The following is a 15,844-nucleotide window of genomic DNA, read 5'->3' on the forward strand; positions in this document are numbered from 1 at the left end:
TTTCTGCTGTAATGTGAGACCACACAAGCTGGTAGATCTGCCCTTCCATGGGTAAGGTAAACAAAACACAAAGCAGACCCTAGAGACACTAAACCAGTGCTTCCCAAGCCTGAGACTGTTTAGCTAGCTTCCAAAAGATAAGGGACTCATTTTCTGTGGAGGTCACTGTCACTCGCTAAAGGTGTTTGAGACCCAGAAGAAAAAACAGTGAGGAGTGCCCAGCAGGGCCTTTCTGCAGGAACCAGTGACTTAGCAGATAGCCAGGCTTGCTGTAGATGCCAGGCTGCTGCCTGTGTGTGGTAACTATGCTTCTTCATAATTACACTTAGCTTGGATTACATCACAGACTCAACCAGACATTAAAACATAGTATCTCAGTCCAACAAACCAAATAGAAGAGAAGACATGAAAAGGATGTGTCAGGAACCATGCTGATTGCCGATTCTCATTTGCATTGACAGCTGCTACCAAAGCTCAAAAGGATGCTTGCTGCCCTTTGTGTTCCTTACCCTGTAAGCACATGGTCACACAGGCCGATGCCACGTGTAGGGGCATATTGTTTGTGATCTAGCAGATAAAGCCTGTCCGGAGATCAGAGTGAGGAGCTAGCCACTAGTTATCCATAGAGGCCAGGCAGTGGTGGCACACACCTTTAATCCCAGCACCTGGGAGGAGGAAACAGGAAATGATATGGCTGGGCAGAGAGAGGAAGCCATAAGGCAGGGCCGAGACAGGAGTTTGGCCCCTGTCCAGCTGAGAAGTTTGTAAGGTAAGAGGTGGCTGTGGCTTGCTCCTTTGTCTCTCGGATCTTTCAGCATTTACTCCAATATGTAACTCCAGGTTTTTATTATTAAGAACAATTAGAATTAATGCTACAACATTGGGTCTCTGGCCATAGATCCTGGGTACACGAACATGTGTGCTGCTAATACCCCTGATCAAGTGGGACTCCTCTAAGTGGGATCCTTAGTTTCTGGGTCTCACCTACACTTCCTAATTCCTTATACTATGAGCATGCTCCCAAGGGATACTGATGCTGTCTACCTGAGGATTATACATCTAGAAACTTTTATTTCCAACTTCAAGGAGCTCCATGGATGCTACAGGGGACCCCAAATCTAAGATACAGTGGTTGGTGACAAGGGGTGGTGGCTAGTGAAAAATGAAGGTGTTCATTACTATTTATGTAGAAATGGGTTGATACACGTGCAGGTTGTATGTGCAAATATGGTTTCTGGAAGGTTCTAAAGAAAAGGCTACTAGTTCCCTCGGGGATCTGGGATGAGAGCTCAACAGTTCTATGGGCGGCTGTTCGGAGGGTCCCACTCAACCCCAGTACCACCCCTCCTGCTCTCATAGGCTTTTGTGTCCTCCATAGAGACACAGTCAGTCATTCCTACCTTGATGGTTGGCTTCTTGGTTTGGGCCAATGGGAGTCCCAGCAAGAGCCTGGAAGGCAGGATCTCCTTCCAGGCTCCCTCCTTCTTTGGAACTGGGCTTCTAGCAGTAGACACAGTTGTCTTAAATCAGCTCCTTTCCAACTCAGACTGGACCACACTAACACTTCCTTCCTTGGGCTGTTGGCTAGGGATCCTCCATATCCTTGCTTCTCCACTTACCTTGTGAGCACTACTGTAAACAGTCCTTTCATTGAAGTCTCTTCAGTTGAACCTTCCAGAGGCAACCTTTCCTCTTTCCTCTCCCAAGATCCTGAGAGGCAAGTCCCCTTTTGTATCATTTCAATATTTTACATGTCTTTATAATATCTACCCAAAATGAAAATACTAAAAGAAAAATTGTAGTAATAGAAATTTCATCTTGAGTAATCTTCAGTGATAAGTCCCAAACACTGTCTGAAGAAAACTGGTGCACTTTAGCTTATATCTTGTTTGGCCTTAATCTGATTTCATCGATGAGTTCCCATGTATCTACCTAGATGACAGCCCCATCGACAGTTAAGTGAGAGACAAGGGCCAAGCCTGGGGCCTCTCTGTAATAATGTACATGGTCCCTGGGTAGTTAGAGAAATATAGTGGTGTGGTGGCATTTCAAACGTATTTTAATAAATGAAGATTGCCTGAAGATCTGAGTATAAAATAGCCCCACTGGCCAGCCTTACAGACCAGGTAATGGTAACATGCACCTTTAATCCCAGTAGCTACCCTAGTTGCCATAGAAATCAGTTGGTGCATGTCTTTAATTCCAGGGGTGCATGCCTTTGATCCCAGCCCTAGAGAAGAATATAAGACAGGGAGAGACAGCTCTCAGATGCAGTCTCCTTCTGAGATTCCAGGAGGCAAGATCTCTATTTTGGATTGAGGTTGAGGTAAGAGCCAGTGGCTGGCTGTTTTACTTTTCAGATCTTCAGGTTGAACCCCAGTTTCTGACCCTGAGATTTTATTAATCGTGCTTCATGGTGGGAAGAAACTTTCAACCTTAGAGTCACATGTCTGAGTTCAAATGACATCCATGCCACCTTGTTGCTATGTTACCACCAGATTCCTATCCTTTCTGAACCCCCTAATGGACTCACCGCAGCATAGATGACTTTGAAATGTCTATGCCATGAAAAGACACCATGTCCATGAAAACTCTTACAAAAGCAAGCATTTAACTGGAGGCTTGCTTACAATGTCAGAGGTGGCAGGGGCCTGGTGACACACAGTGCTGGAGCAGTAACTGAGAGTTACATCCTGATCCAGAGGTGGCGGAGGGCACTTGGGTCTGGCATGGGCTTTCGAAACCTCAAAGCCCATCCCTAGTGACAGACATCCTCCAAAAAGACTACACCTGCTCCAACAAAGCCACACCTCCTAATCCCTATAATCCTTCCAGATAGTGCTGTTCCCTGGTGACTAAGCATTCAAATATATGAGCCTCTTGTGTGCCAGAATAAAAAGTGATACTTGGACGTTATTCCACAACCCTGAGAAGGAAGTCACTAAGCTCTTAACTGTCCTCACTCTGATGTACACGCACAGCATACACGCCTACTCCATGCCTGAGCTGTCTGGAGCGAGGATGGACAGGAGTCCCACATGGGAAAGGAACGAGGCCCGAAGCATGGAGATCCGGAGGACCCAAATCTCTAAGCAATGATTGTGAAAGTTTAATATCTGCTTAGCAAGAGAAACGATTTAAAGTGAGAAGCTGCCAGATGGTATCCACTGTTAATGATGACCATCTGTGAACCATATCATGAATTATTTCCCGCTGTTTGCTTCAGGGGCCAAAATGCCTCCCTCCAGATTCGGGGTCATATATGGGGCAAGGAAGTCTCGAGATATATGTCGCTTGACATTAGATAAGACTTAATAATAGGAAAGATCACGAATGCTATTCAAAGTTAAAATATTTGTATCCTCCAGAAAACCATGTTGACATGTTAGAAGGCCCTGCCTTACCCACAGCCGTGCCCCAGGAACGTGAAAGAATGTCACTGTAAGCGGCTTTGGACCTCCTGGCCCAGGTCTAAAGGCTTCGGAACCTGCCACCCTCCGCTGGGCTCTCGAAAAGACTTCAGCTGCCCTCACAGTGCAGGACAATTTGCTGCTGTGTCCCCCCCCACCCGCCCCTTGTCCCCAAGACTCTCTCCTTCCCGTTATCACAGCTGTGGTGAGTGTTCTCTCCTTCTCGTTGGTCACTCAGGACCAGGCCACCTGGGTAACCAAGTCCAGTTCCCTGGCACTGAACAAGCTCCCCAATTCTCTGCTGGCCAGTTTCCCTGTCTGTAATGATATTTCAGAAGCATCCCAGCAAAAAAAAAAAAAAATGAATGCAAAGCGCTTGGTGAAGGGTGATGGGAAGGGGAGTGAAGTAGACCAACCCTAATCCAGTCACAGGACAGTCCGCTTAGTATTCTCTAAGCCCCGCCCCCGCCCCGCCCCTTTGCTTTCCATCCATTTGCCCAAGTGTTCACATCCTACTCCCGGAGAGGCTCCAGACAGTATCTTTAATGCCTCTTTTTTCCCTTCCACAACAGGACTTCCTTCCCAGAGTCATTGTATGAGCTCTGGCACACATGGCTTTGTGAGCTCTCAGCTCCTTCTCTTGGGCTTCCCCTACCTCGCAGACAGAATAGGAAAACCTGTGTCTCCTGTTTCTCTGTGTCTTCTCCTACAATGTAATGCACCTGACCCAACGCTGGGAAGAAAGAAGCTTCATTATTCTTGTTTGTTATGGAACCACCCTGTCCAGCATCAGTTGTCTTTAACCCCTACAATGCAGCAGAAACACCTGGTAACTTTAACATATGCCAGTTCTCAGGTCACACCCCAGAGACCCTGTTTCAGTGGATCTGAAATGGAGCCCGCCTCTAGGTATTTGCTTCAAAGCCCCCAGGCAGATTTAATATGCAGCTGAAAGCAAGATAGGCTGCACAGTATTAACCAGGACGGCTTTGTCCTCGTGTGTGCCTTGCTCCCTATGCCCTTACAATGCGTGTTCCAGCTATACTCTATTTTAACATGTCAAATGATGCAAGTTAAAATGGAAGCCTTGACTCCTTTTCTGATAAAACAGGAATCATCATTAGGCACGTGACAACTTTCGGGCACTACCTCACTGGGCAGAAAATCAAGCTGTAAAAAGAAGTAAGGCACCTGAGTAATTCCCTTTAAAATGAGAGACTCGTCAATCAATGATCGGTTCTCTAAGCTCCTGCATGATGGCAGGCCAGCACTGTTGTGATACTCCAGTTCTGCCCCTGCCCAAATAATCAGACGGCAATCCAGCAAAGAACAAAGACCAAACTGCCTTGAAGAGTTGGGGTCACTAATAAATAATGATGAGGAAATAGGAAAGGGAGGAGAAAACAAGACAAAATTAAGGCTGATGATTTAATGAGGCTGTTATGACAAAGGGTTTGATGGCAAATACTGTCCGTGAGAGTCAGCAGCCTTTGATGGTGTCTACAGTGTCATTTCCTTTAAGTGCCTTCATTAATTCAATATCTCCTAAAAAAACTTTTCTGAACATATTATATTTGGAAGACTTTTTGCTAACAAGACAGAAAAAGCAACGTTGAGGAATAGTATTTTCATTTTTGTGGTGCAGACATACTGAAGCTTTAATTACCCAAGAGGTGAAAAGGAAAAAAATGAATCCCAGCAACCCACAGAATTCTGGAGCAACCACGTGCTTTTCACTGTGTGGTTCTTCTGTACAATAGTTAAAACAAAGAAGGAATGGAACCCATTAGGAAGCTTGTGTGCTACATAACAAACTCAGGTTTCTTAAAGTGGTCCCGGAGACACCAGTGTGCTTTAAATATTCTCTCAGAATAATTTTCTTATCAATGGTTTGAAAAGCAAATCTGTTGACCACTCAGAACCAACTGTGTACTTACTTTACTCTAATCCATGAAGCTTCATGACTGAGGTCTGTCTCCTCAACGTCTTCTCTGTAGGACACAATTAAACTAGAATTTAACAATTTTCTCCTACATCTGCCACTTGTCCTTCCGTGAGCAAAATTATGTATGATTTTTTGGAATATTTAACTATGTAAAGATGTGTTACACTTGTTCATGCTGCATTTGTTTAACAGTGTAAAGATGGGTTACTGTTTCACTTAGCCTGCCTAAGGCATCAGATTGGTCTAATAAAGAGCCGAATGGCCAATAGCTAGGCAGAGAAAGGATAGGTGGGGCTGGAAGGCAGACAGAATAAATGGGAGGAGAAATCGAGGCTTGGAAGAGAAGAACGAGAGGAAGAAGAGAGGAGAGAATGAAGAGAAAGAGGGAGACACCAGAAGCCAGCTAACTATAGAGCCAGCAAGAAAGTAAGATATATGGAAAGAAAGGTAAAAAAGCCCCAATGAGAAGCATAGGCAAACAGAAACAGGTTAATTTAAGTTAAAACAAAACAAAACAAAAAAGCTAGCCAGAAACGCACATAAGCTAAATGAACATAAACACACAGAGAGAAACAAAGAGTCAGGGAGAGAGTCAAGGAACCTCTAGGCAAATCATTTTAAAATTCTAGAGCAACACGTAAGAGGAGACCTTACCACACCACCATGTCTTTCAAGTTCACAGTATGTAGAGCAAGCGTTAAGAGAGCTGCAGCTTGCTCAAAGGGAAGCAGTGGGGAAATGCCATTCGATTCAAAATCCTCAGAGAGTTAGGCTTCTTTCATTCTTTCCTGGAAAAGCATCAAAGACTATTCATGACGGTAAAGCAGGGTGTGAACTAAACCCTGAGAATCCTTCAGTGGAAGACGGAAGGGATGCTTCATGTAAGGGTGGTGGGATGGGAGGTCACAGAGTCCTGTGTCGTATCCTGCCAGTGTCTGACATCATCCCTGGTTCGTTTGTTTTATTACTGAGTTCGGGTTTTTAATTTTGCTGGTTTATTTTATCTTGGCCATTTGGTGAGTGTGTATTGCTATACCATCATGGTGTTCATTTGCACTTCTCTGGTGGCTAAGTGCTAAGTACCTTTATTGGTTTCTATTGCTTGTTTACGTATTGTCTGTTCAAGCCAGTTTTTTTTCAAATTATAAACAATATCTCCTTTAATTTGCTGGTTCAACGGGATGTTTAAAGTGTCTTTTGAATCTGAGTCATCTAACTGCAGTTTCAACTTGAGCTTTCAGCGTAGGGGTGAGAAAGGAAGAGTGAAGTCAGAAAGACAGACTAAAATTTATAGGGTTAAACCAGTGGCCAGATGACACTATCTTCAATAATATTTAGCTCTAACACAAACATTAAACAATACTGAAAGCTGGATGTTTGTCCTTATAATCTCTTGTTTTCTTCAAAATAATATTCTGAATCTAAAATTTAAATGTTTGAGAACATATATCAGTTGGTAAAATGCTTGCTTGCAAACACAAGGATCTGAGTCCAATGCCCAGAACCCACCTAAGAGGAGGTTTGGAGTCCCAGGGCTGGGGAGACAGAAACAGGTAGATCTCTAGGGTTCGCAGGCCAGAGAGTCTAGCCTGACTATTGAGCTCCAGGCTGTGAGAAGCCCTGTCAAATTAAAGTGGTGTCAGAAAACAACACCAGGTTGTTGTTGTCTGTTCCCCTAACACACACACACATATGCACACATGCATGTCACATAAACTATGAAAATAAAAAATAAAAGGTTTTGGCAATAATTATTGAGAGCCACTAACAAAAGTTATGATTCTATTGGGTGGTGGGTAGGAATAACTGAACACTGCTTTTGTGGCTTTTTACATAGCAAAAAATATTAGAAAATACAGATCTAGGTTCAAACTGTGGTATGCCATGTTAGAAAAGCTAACTGCTCTAAATCCCTGCTTCCTCATCTAGGATATGAGAATAGCGGTATTTAGAAAAAGTTAACTCTTACTATCCTTGTCTGTGAGGTAGATGGTAGTATTTTTAAAGATTTATTGATGAAAATATTGTCTGCATAGAGCAAGTTTATGTTGGAAAGAACATTGTCATTTATTATGATGTATATAAGGAGTTAAAGAATGTAATGTAAGCGTTAATAAAGAAGGGGGATTTAAGAAGAATAAAATTTAAATTTTTTATTTATAATTAGTAAAATAAAAAGATTTAAAAAGCTTAAGGATATCATTGGCTCTACAAATAGTAAAAAGCTCTTTATTTCTCTAGCATCTAAGACTTGGAAAGGAGCCAAATGACAAATATATATCTATGTCATCTAATGGCGAGAGGCCCGTCATCATTTGGTGACAGGTGCGGTGTTCCACTCAGTGGGACCAAATGTATGCTGCACACTGGTTTCTCTGGAGGGGCTGTTATTCATCACAGCTTAACGTTCCCTTCAGAGAGCTCTCACTGGATGGGAAAAGGCACACTGGCACTTTAGAGACGAAACCAACCCACGTTTGGCTTTGAGAGCTAGCTGGGAACACTGCATGCAGTCTGTTAGCTATTCATGGGCACGCTCTGATTTCTGATGGAAGTGCTGTGGTTTCCTTTTGTTATCCTCACAGTAAAACCAGAAAGCAGCAAAGAACCGCGAGAGGAGGACCGGGAACCGCGAGAGGAGGACAGGGTGGAGCCTTCGCTAGTTGGCGTCCGGGGAAGTTTTCTTGGTTCAGCTGTCATGTAAAAATAGTCATATCACACAGACCTGGGTTTAGAATCAGGAAGATGGACTTTGTCCCTAATGTTTATCCCTGTCCCCACCCACCTTGGAGATAATGATAAAGTCACCCTCGTTTCTAGAAATCCCGAGCATGCCCCGCTGGAATGTCCCGGGTCTGGGGTCCACAGACATTACGTTCTTGAGTCAGGGCGTATGCAGTGTCGACGCAGAGACCATCCCTCAACACTGACTGAACTAGTATGACTGACAAGTGGAAATGTATAGATTGCTTTACTAATGAGTCTCGATTTAAAGTAATAACATTTCTGGTTAACCCATTTCTGGCTAATCCATTTCCGGCTAACCCATTTCCAGTTAATCCTGTAGCCATTACAGCTTCTCACTCTTCATTTCACCCCAAAGGCTACAATTGTGCATTTGCAGGGGGTGGGATAGTGTGCCATGGCAAAACACATGTGTGCACACCATCAGGCCTACTTATAACGGGACATGTGAGGGAGACATGAGGTGAGGACCATAATGTCCAGTTTCAAATGGGAACCCTGAACCGTGAGAAGACTTAGCCATTTACCCAAAATCTCACAACTAGTACAGAAATGGGGCTCAAACCCAGAAAAGGAAATGTCTACCTGAAATATCTGCTGCAATATAAATAGTACATCACCTTCTGTTGTGATGAGTTCAACCTGCATTTGTTTAAGCAGTAAATCCTAAGCATCAATAATTCTGTTCGGTCTTGGCCTGGTAAGTGTGATACCATGAATTGCATAATGCTGGAGGCTGATGTTTTATTGTTTGCTCGTTCTCCATAATATCGGTGCTGTACTCTGTAACCACCGAACTGAACAACACTATATAGCAAGAAAATACGCAACGCTAGAGTCACAAGGTTTAGTGTGGTCTCTGTCTGACAGTCCATTGTGGAAACAGGCAGGAAATCAGATACCACCTCCCAAACATTCTGAGTGCTAAGGAAAGAGCTGGGTATGGAGGCTTGTGTCTGTCATCCCAACACTTAGGGGAGGGAACCGAATTAGGATTGCTACAAGTTTGAGGCCAGGCTGGGCTACAAAATAAGACCCTGTCTCCACGAAACAAAACAAGCCATCGAAAGAGTGCCATGATGAGTTCCCAGAGGAAAGTTTAAGCGAGTCAACCAAGAAAGATTTTTCTGGAGCTAGAGAGTTAGCAGTTAAAGGTGCTTACTGCTCTTGCAGAGAACCAGATTGGGGTCCCAGTACCCACACAGCAGTTCTCAGCCCTCCTTAGCCCCAATTCCAAGAAGTCAGGCACCCTTTTCTGAACTCTTTAAGCACCTGACACATGCATGGTGCACACACATACATGGAAGCAAAACACCCATACCCAGTAAGTCAGAACAAATGTTTACGAAAGGCTTTCTGTGGGGGAAAATGCCTAAGACTGGCTGTAAAGGATGGGGAGGCATTCTGCAAGAAAAAAAAAGGGCTGAAGGCAGCGCTGTGCAGCCTAATCCTAGCTCTCAGGAGGCTGAGGCAGCAATCCAAATCCCAAGCCCGCCTGGGCAGGCTATTAGTGAGACCCTGTCTCCAAACAAGACTAGACGAAGCAAGAACCAGAAAAGCAGAGAGCAATTCCAGGTTCACTCAGAGACGGAGAGAGGGGAAAGACAACAGGAATAAACACACGCTATGGTAAGTGGGGGAGCATTTTAAAGGGAAATGGTACTTAATTATAATGGTCACTAATGCTCACATAGTGCTTGCCCTGTGCCAAGCTCTCAAAAGCATTTAATTCCCGTTCCCACTCCGAGAGGTGGGCACAACAAGGAACGGAGGCACACTGCTATTAAGCAACTCAGCCAGTATTCCAAAGCCAAGGCTTTTAACTATTCTACAGTGCCTTCAATGTGTGTGGCCAAGTATGCGTGTGAACGAGAAAAGGGGAGGAAGAGTGAGGACACCCAAGAGACAGCGTCAGAAAGCATGTGCACAGGCGAGGGACAGCTTAGCTCACTGAGTGACTTCCCCGACCAGGACTAAGAAAGCAACATGAGAAAGTGGACCTCAGCATCGTTGAGAGAGCCTGGACATTCAATGCAGGTGTGAGTTTCCAAGTGAGATCAGAAGCCACGTCACCTAGAGGCCTTGGCTGTCCTTAATTCAGGTTGGGCTCCTCTAACATGGTCCAGGTTGTGTGGGTAGCATGTGCGTTTGTGGAACTGTGTAATCCCATTGAGTATATCTGATCAGTAAACATCAGTTCTGCCAAAATAGGACATATTATGTTTCACAGATAACAGGCAAAAATGCAATAAGCACAGATTTTTTCTTTCTTTCTTTCTTTTTTTTTCTTTCTTTTTTCTTTCTTCTTTCTTTCTTTCTTTCTTTCTTTCTTTCTTTTTCTTCCTTCCTTCCTTCCGTTTCTTTCTTTCTTCTAAGGAAGTTCAAAGTTAAATTTGCTGTCTAGTCCCAGAAAACAAAGCTCTGTGACAGTAATAATTAATCTTTCCCGCATTCCATCTGATGTTTTCAACGCTTGTTTTCTCCCCACTTTAAAGCTTTTTTTAAAAAATGTTTTCTGTAATATATTCACATGTCTCTTCATAGATGCAGAGAGATACAGGCCCATCTTTGAAAACGACACAGATTCTTTTGCAGTGAGGTACAGCCTAATTAAACACATACACAAAGCAGATGTTTCTTGGAGACTCCGAGATTAGGTGAAAATTAGTTTGCTTCCAACCCCTGGACCCCTAAGAATCTGCACGTTTTACCCTCCCATGGGCCGTGCCTTGCTCATTATTTTAACGGTTATTTCAACACCTAGCTACTGACCACCGACTAAGCTCCTAAGCTTTGTCACAGACAATGGCTGTGCTGGTTAAAGCACCGGTAAATTCCTGTTCTGGTAGAGCCGGCATGCTGGCTGGTGGGAGGCAGGCAAACAAAACGCAGAGAGGTGGGAAAACTCCAAGCGTGGAAAGACATTTTCAGAAGAAAAACTGTTGGGTGGAGAAAATGAAACAGGGCAAGTGAGGTCTCTAGGTGTTGCGAATTCCTCTGGCCTGGTGGGTGGAAACCTCTCTGAAAGATGGCCAGGGCCTGTGGATCCTGGAAAAGGATTCCCTGCGGAAAGAAACACCCAGGACAATGCTTGGGTGCAGGTGAGGGTGCGGGGAGCTGACCAGAGCATGTTTATGCAAATGAAGGCAAGTGTGAGCAGCCCAGGGTTGCACCCTGGAGACTGGCAGTGAAGGATGTGGGGGCGCAGATTGTATAAGGATTGCTGAGGCGGAGGAGGTGGGAATTTAGCTGAACAGGGCATCGGATTGCTGAGTTTGAATAGCCGCCATTTGTGTTGGAGAGAAGATTGTTCAGAAGCAGGTGACCCACCAAGAGACTGCTGTTGTCCTGAGGACAGGGTGGCCCCTTCAGCTGTGATATCCTGGTCATATAACAGGAGGCAAATAGAGCTGGGTTCAATTTTAGACATGCTGGCAGAGAGACAAGCCTCAATGCTAACCACCACCCACTCCCCTGGCTGACTTCTGCAAGACATTCACTTGAACCAAGACTGCAATTTGGGCAATTTTATTTAATAGGGAAGGGCTTACTTTCGGGGAACGCGTGATTATCTTTGGTACAGCCCTTTTGTCTCACTGTGCCCCTTTTAAAGATGTGTGTTGTCCACTTGAGACTCCGCCCCCATGCAAATTCTTCCACATACGTAATTTCACCTCCTTCCCCTCATGCCAAACACTGGGATAATTCCACACGAGATCACGTTTACATGAGTTGACTTGTGGCTAACTAGATGACATGCTGTCATGGTTTGCAGGCACTTAGTTGACATTTATTTTTATTTTATACTTTAATTTTCTGTTGTTGGAAACTTTTTTTTTCCAGGCAGGCCCCATATGTTTTGGGAAGTTCACGTGCTCTGTGTGGCTGTGGAACCCCATGCAAATAGCCGTGACCAGACCTGTCTGTGTGGCCCAGTCTGGCGGGCACTCTGGTGAATAAAATTGTGTCCATGTCACCGCACACAAGAGGAACTGCAGCGTCAGCAGGTTTCCATGACACTGAGGGCTGTAAGAGACACAGCTCTCCCACACTCCAAACAGCAAGGCTGGCCCCACCTCCTCTCCCTGGAGCCACTTACTCACAGGTCCTCTGCAGCTCCCACGCTCCCAGCAGCCCAAACCTCAGACCTGGAGGCATTGACCCATTGTACCCTCGAGCAGAAATTCTGGGTCTTGGGTTTCCCATGACTAGGCAGGGCAATGTCATAGGTTTACTCAGAAACTAGAGTTTCTAGAGGCTACAGAGATGAGATACAAGCTAGAGCAAAGAGAACAGGTGAGACTCAAGACTCTAGACATCCGGGAGTCTTTGGTTTGTTTGTTTTTGTTTTTATGCTTTTTGTTTGTTTGCTTTTTGATTTTCGACACAGGGTTTCTCTGTAGCTTTGGAGCCTAAACTGGAACTCGCTCTGTAGACCAGGCTGGTCTAGAACTCACAGAGATCCACCTGCGTCTGCCTCCCGAGCGCTGGGATTAAAGGCATGTACCACCACTTCCTGACCAGGAGTCTTGAGAGTATGGACAGAAGGGACACCGAGGAAACAGAGCTAAAGTAGAAGCAGCAGGAACACACCGAGGCAACTGATACAGGAAAAGAGCTGGAAATGCAAGATGTGCCAAGAAGATTCCAGAAAGGGCAGCCTCACTCACCTCTACTTCAGCACAGGCTCACAGTGTCCTTCCCTTCCTGTGTAACAGTTTCCATCCTGGCCCTTCCCACAATTCTAGAACTTCTGAGACAATACTCAGACGGACAGATAGACAGACACATCAATGTGGGAGTCAGCCACTTCAGCCCAGCCCCCAGCCCCGGATGTACTCACCAATGGCCCTGAGCACATCTGTTTCCTTAGGCCTGGGTCACGACTTGCTCAGTTGTAAAACAGAGTGACATTAATTTCTACTTAAATTGGTGTGGAATTTTCTAAGACCCTAACATAAGTTCTCCATAAATGCCTAGTTATTGATATTATAAAGAACTGTCAAAGCAGGGTCACAAATTTGTTCTGTTTTTAACATTTTTATTTAACAAATGATAAGCTTTAATTGCAAAATGCAATGGTACGGAGCTGTGGAATTCGTGGGTAATTGCAGAGCTTGGTTTTGTTTGGCTTTTTTTAATTAATTAAAAGTCTTCCAGAGGTAGAATGGCACCATCATGGGACAGGAATTTAGAGTTGACGAGAAGCATCTGTGTCTAAGACTATATTTCTAACCATGTTTGGATGAAATGTTCCAAGTCTAAGTTGGAGGTTCTTTGTGAATAGTTGTCTTCAAACCAAATCCCTTTTCTGGTCTCCTCCAGAACTCCCACTCCCAGTCAAAAGTTAAAATGACCGGAACAGATAAATGTAGGAGTTAGACACACACACACACACACACACACACGGTAAGATTTTACTTAAGAGGGAAACTTAGAGCGATAAATATACAAGACTAAGACTCATTTCACCTCTAAACAAAGCAGATCCATCCTTGACGTGCTGGTCACGAGCAGGAGGAACAGCAGACAAACTTTCTTCTCTTATTTCACTACTGGGTTTAACCCACACACCGCCTGTAGGTGTGTGGAAAACAAGTCATGAAGCAGGGCCCTGAGTCACAGCAGGCCATAGAGTAGTAGCCTCCAGTTGGACACCAGGGGAACTTTCTCTGGAAACAGCCTGGTGTCTGCTACAGAGCCTTCCCTGGTCACAGGGATGCTGAGAGGAAATTCTCACCTGGAGGAGAGCATGCTGAGTGACTTTCAAAAGCCCTTTGATCTTCACAAGCCTGTCGTTTTGTGTAAGACTGAGATCTTCAACCTCCTCTTTAAAAAGTGTGTGAGATACAGGACTTGGCACAGTGCTGCTTCGTGATGGGTTTTCTAGGGGCTAAACAAACAAACAAACAAAAACCAAAAAAGTATAAACAGCCAGGTGGTGGTGCTGGCGCAGATCTTTAATCCCAGCACTCAGGAGGCAGAAGTAGGTGGATCTCTGTGAGTTTGAGGTCAGCCTGATCCCCAGAGTCCGTTCTAGGACAGCTAGGGCTTTTACGCAAGAAAACCCTGTCTCAAAAAACCAAAATAAATAAATGAATAAATATTGTGGTCACTCACTAAGCATGATGTGAAATTTATTTTTTTTCTGCTTTTTAGACTTGGGAGTTTAGTTATTTTTTTAGGGTGGGGTGGGGGACACTGTTTTTTAGAAAAACAGGAAGTACTCCATTGTTGCCCTGCACATCATGGTAACTTAGCAAATTATTTATGGGGGTGAACAAGTTGTGGGAAACAGTTTCCCATCTCTTTTGTTTGTTATAACTTTTTTGTTATTGAAGTTGATAATAACTTTCTTAGAGGAAATTAAGACCGTGGATGACAACCTAAAACATGGCTGCTATTTTTGAGAACACAGTATGACAAGCCACCACAGAATGTGGGAGCAGAAGACAGTGTTCTCTCAACCCTTAGGGGTTTACAGCTTGATCCGGCTCAGCTGAGGGGTTCATCTGTTCTGGCAGAGGCCAACAGGGCTGAAATGTCTCAGATGGGATCTGCTGCCTCCGCAAGACAACTGGGAAGGCTGGGGTGTGGCTTGGTGCCTTCTGCAAGAGTTCTTTCCCAACAGGACACCACAGCCACTTTCTGTGGTGACTCGGGACTCCAAGAACAAGTTCCAAAAGAGGGCAAACCCTTACTGACAAGACCTGACTAAAACCCTGCTGCTTTCCTGACAGCCAGAGGATTACAGAAGGATTTAAGTCATGGGATCCCAGGGCCCACCGGGGAGCACCAGCACCACAGCCAACCATATCCCTCATGCCATAGTCTTGCGTTAAGCATTTTTTGTCTGTTAACATTTTCATAGACCAATACAATCTGGTAAAGAGCACACTTGGAGTCTTCATTTTAACAAGAAGAGAAGGAGATACTAGTAAGTTCCTTGACAAAAGTCATACAGGGAAAGGGTGGAAGTGAATTTGAATCCAGAGCATCTAATCCCAGAGATTGAGCTTTAAGTCCGAAGCCACAAGCATAAAAAATTAGCATCTCCAGAAGGCAAATGATGCAGGAAATGTTTGGTTTTTGGTTTGTGGATTATATACTCAATAGCAGTTGATGAATTCTGCCCTTTTTCCTAAAAGAAAAATGGTGCATAACTTACTTTAAAAATTAATTGACTTAGCTGCTAATATCCACTTATGAGTGAATACATACCATGTTTGTCTTTCTGGGTCTGGGTTACCTCACTCAGAATGATTTAAAATTTAAAAAAGTAAATAATAATAAAAAGTCAATGAGATCATTCTTAATGATATTCTACTGTATGCATAGGTCTGTCCCTAGCCCAGCTGTCATCAGGGAGGTGTCATCCAGCAACTGATGGGGGCAGATTCAGACCTTCAGCCAAACATTAGGCACAGCCAGGGGAAGCCATAGAAGAGAGGACTGTAGGAGCAGAGGGGTCAAGAACACTAGGAGAACACAGCCCACAGGATCGACTAAGCAGGGCTCATAAGGGTTCACAAAGACTGAAATGGCAACCGTGGAGCCTGCCTGAGTCTGTCCTAGGCCCTCTGCATGTATGTTATGGTTGTATAGCTTGGTGTTCTTGTGGGACTCCTGACAGTGGAAGTGAGGGACTGTCTCTAAATTACAACCACAACATTTCAAGTAACAGGATAAATTCCGCACTGCCTGCTTTCATTTTTGAAGCCCCCGGGGAAGGGGAGGTGGGGTG

This window comes from Chionomys nivalis, chromosome 24, assembly GCF_950005125.1.
Source record: "Chionomys nivalis chromosome 24, mChiNiv1.1, whole genome shotgun sequence".
Lineage (NCBI taxonomy): Eukaryota > Metazoa > Chordata > Mammalia > Rodentia > Cricetidae > Chionomys > Chionomys nivalis.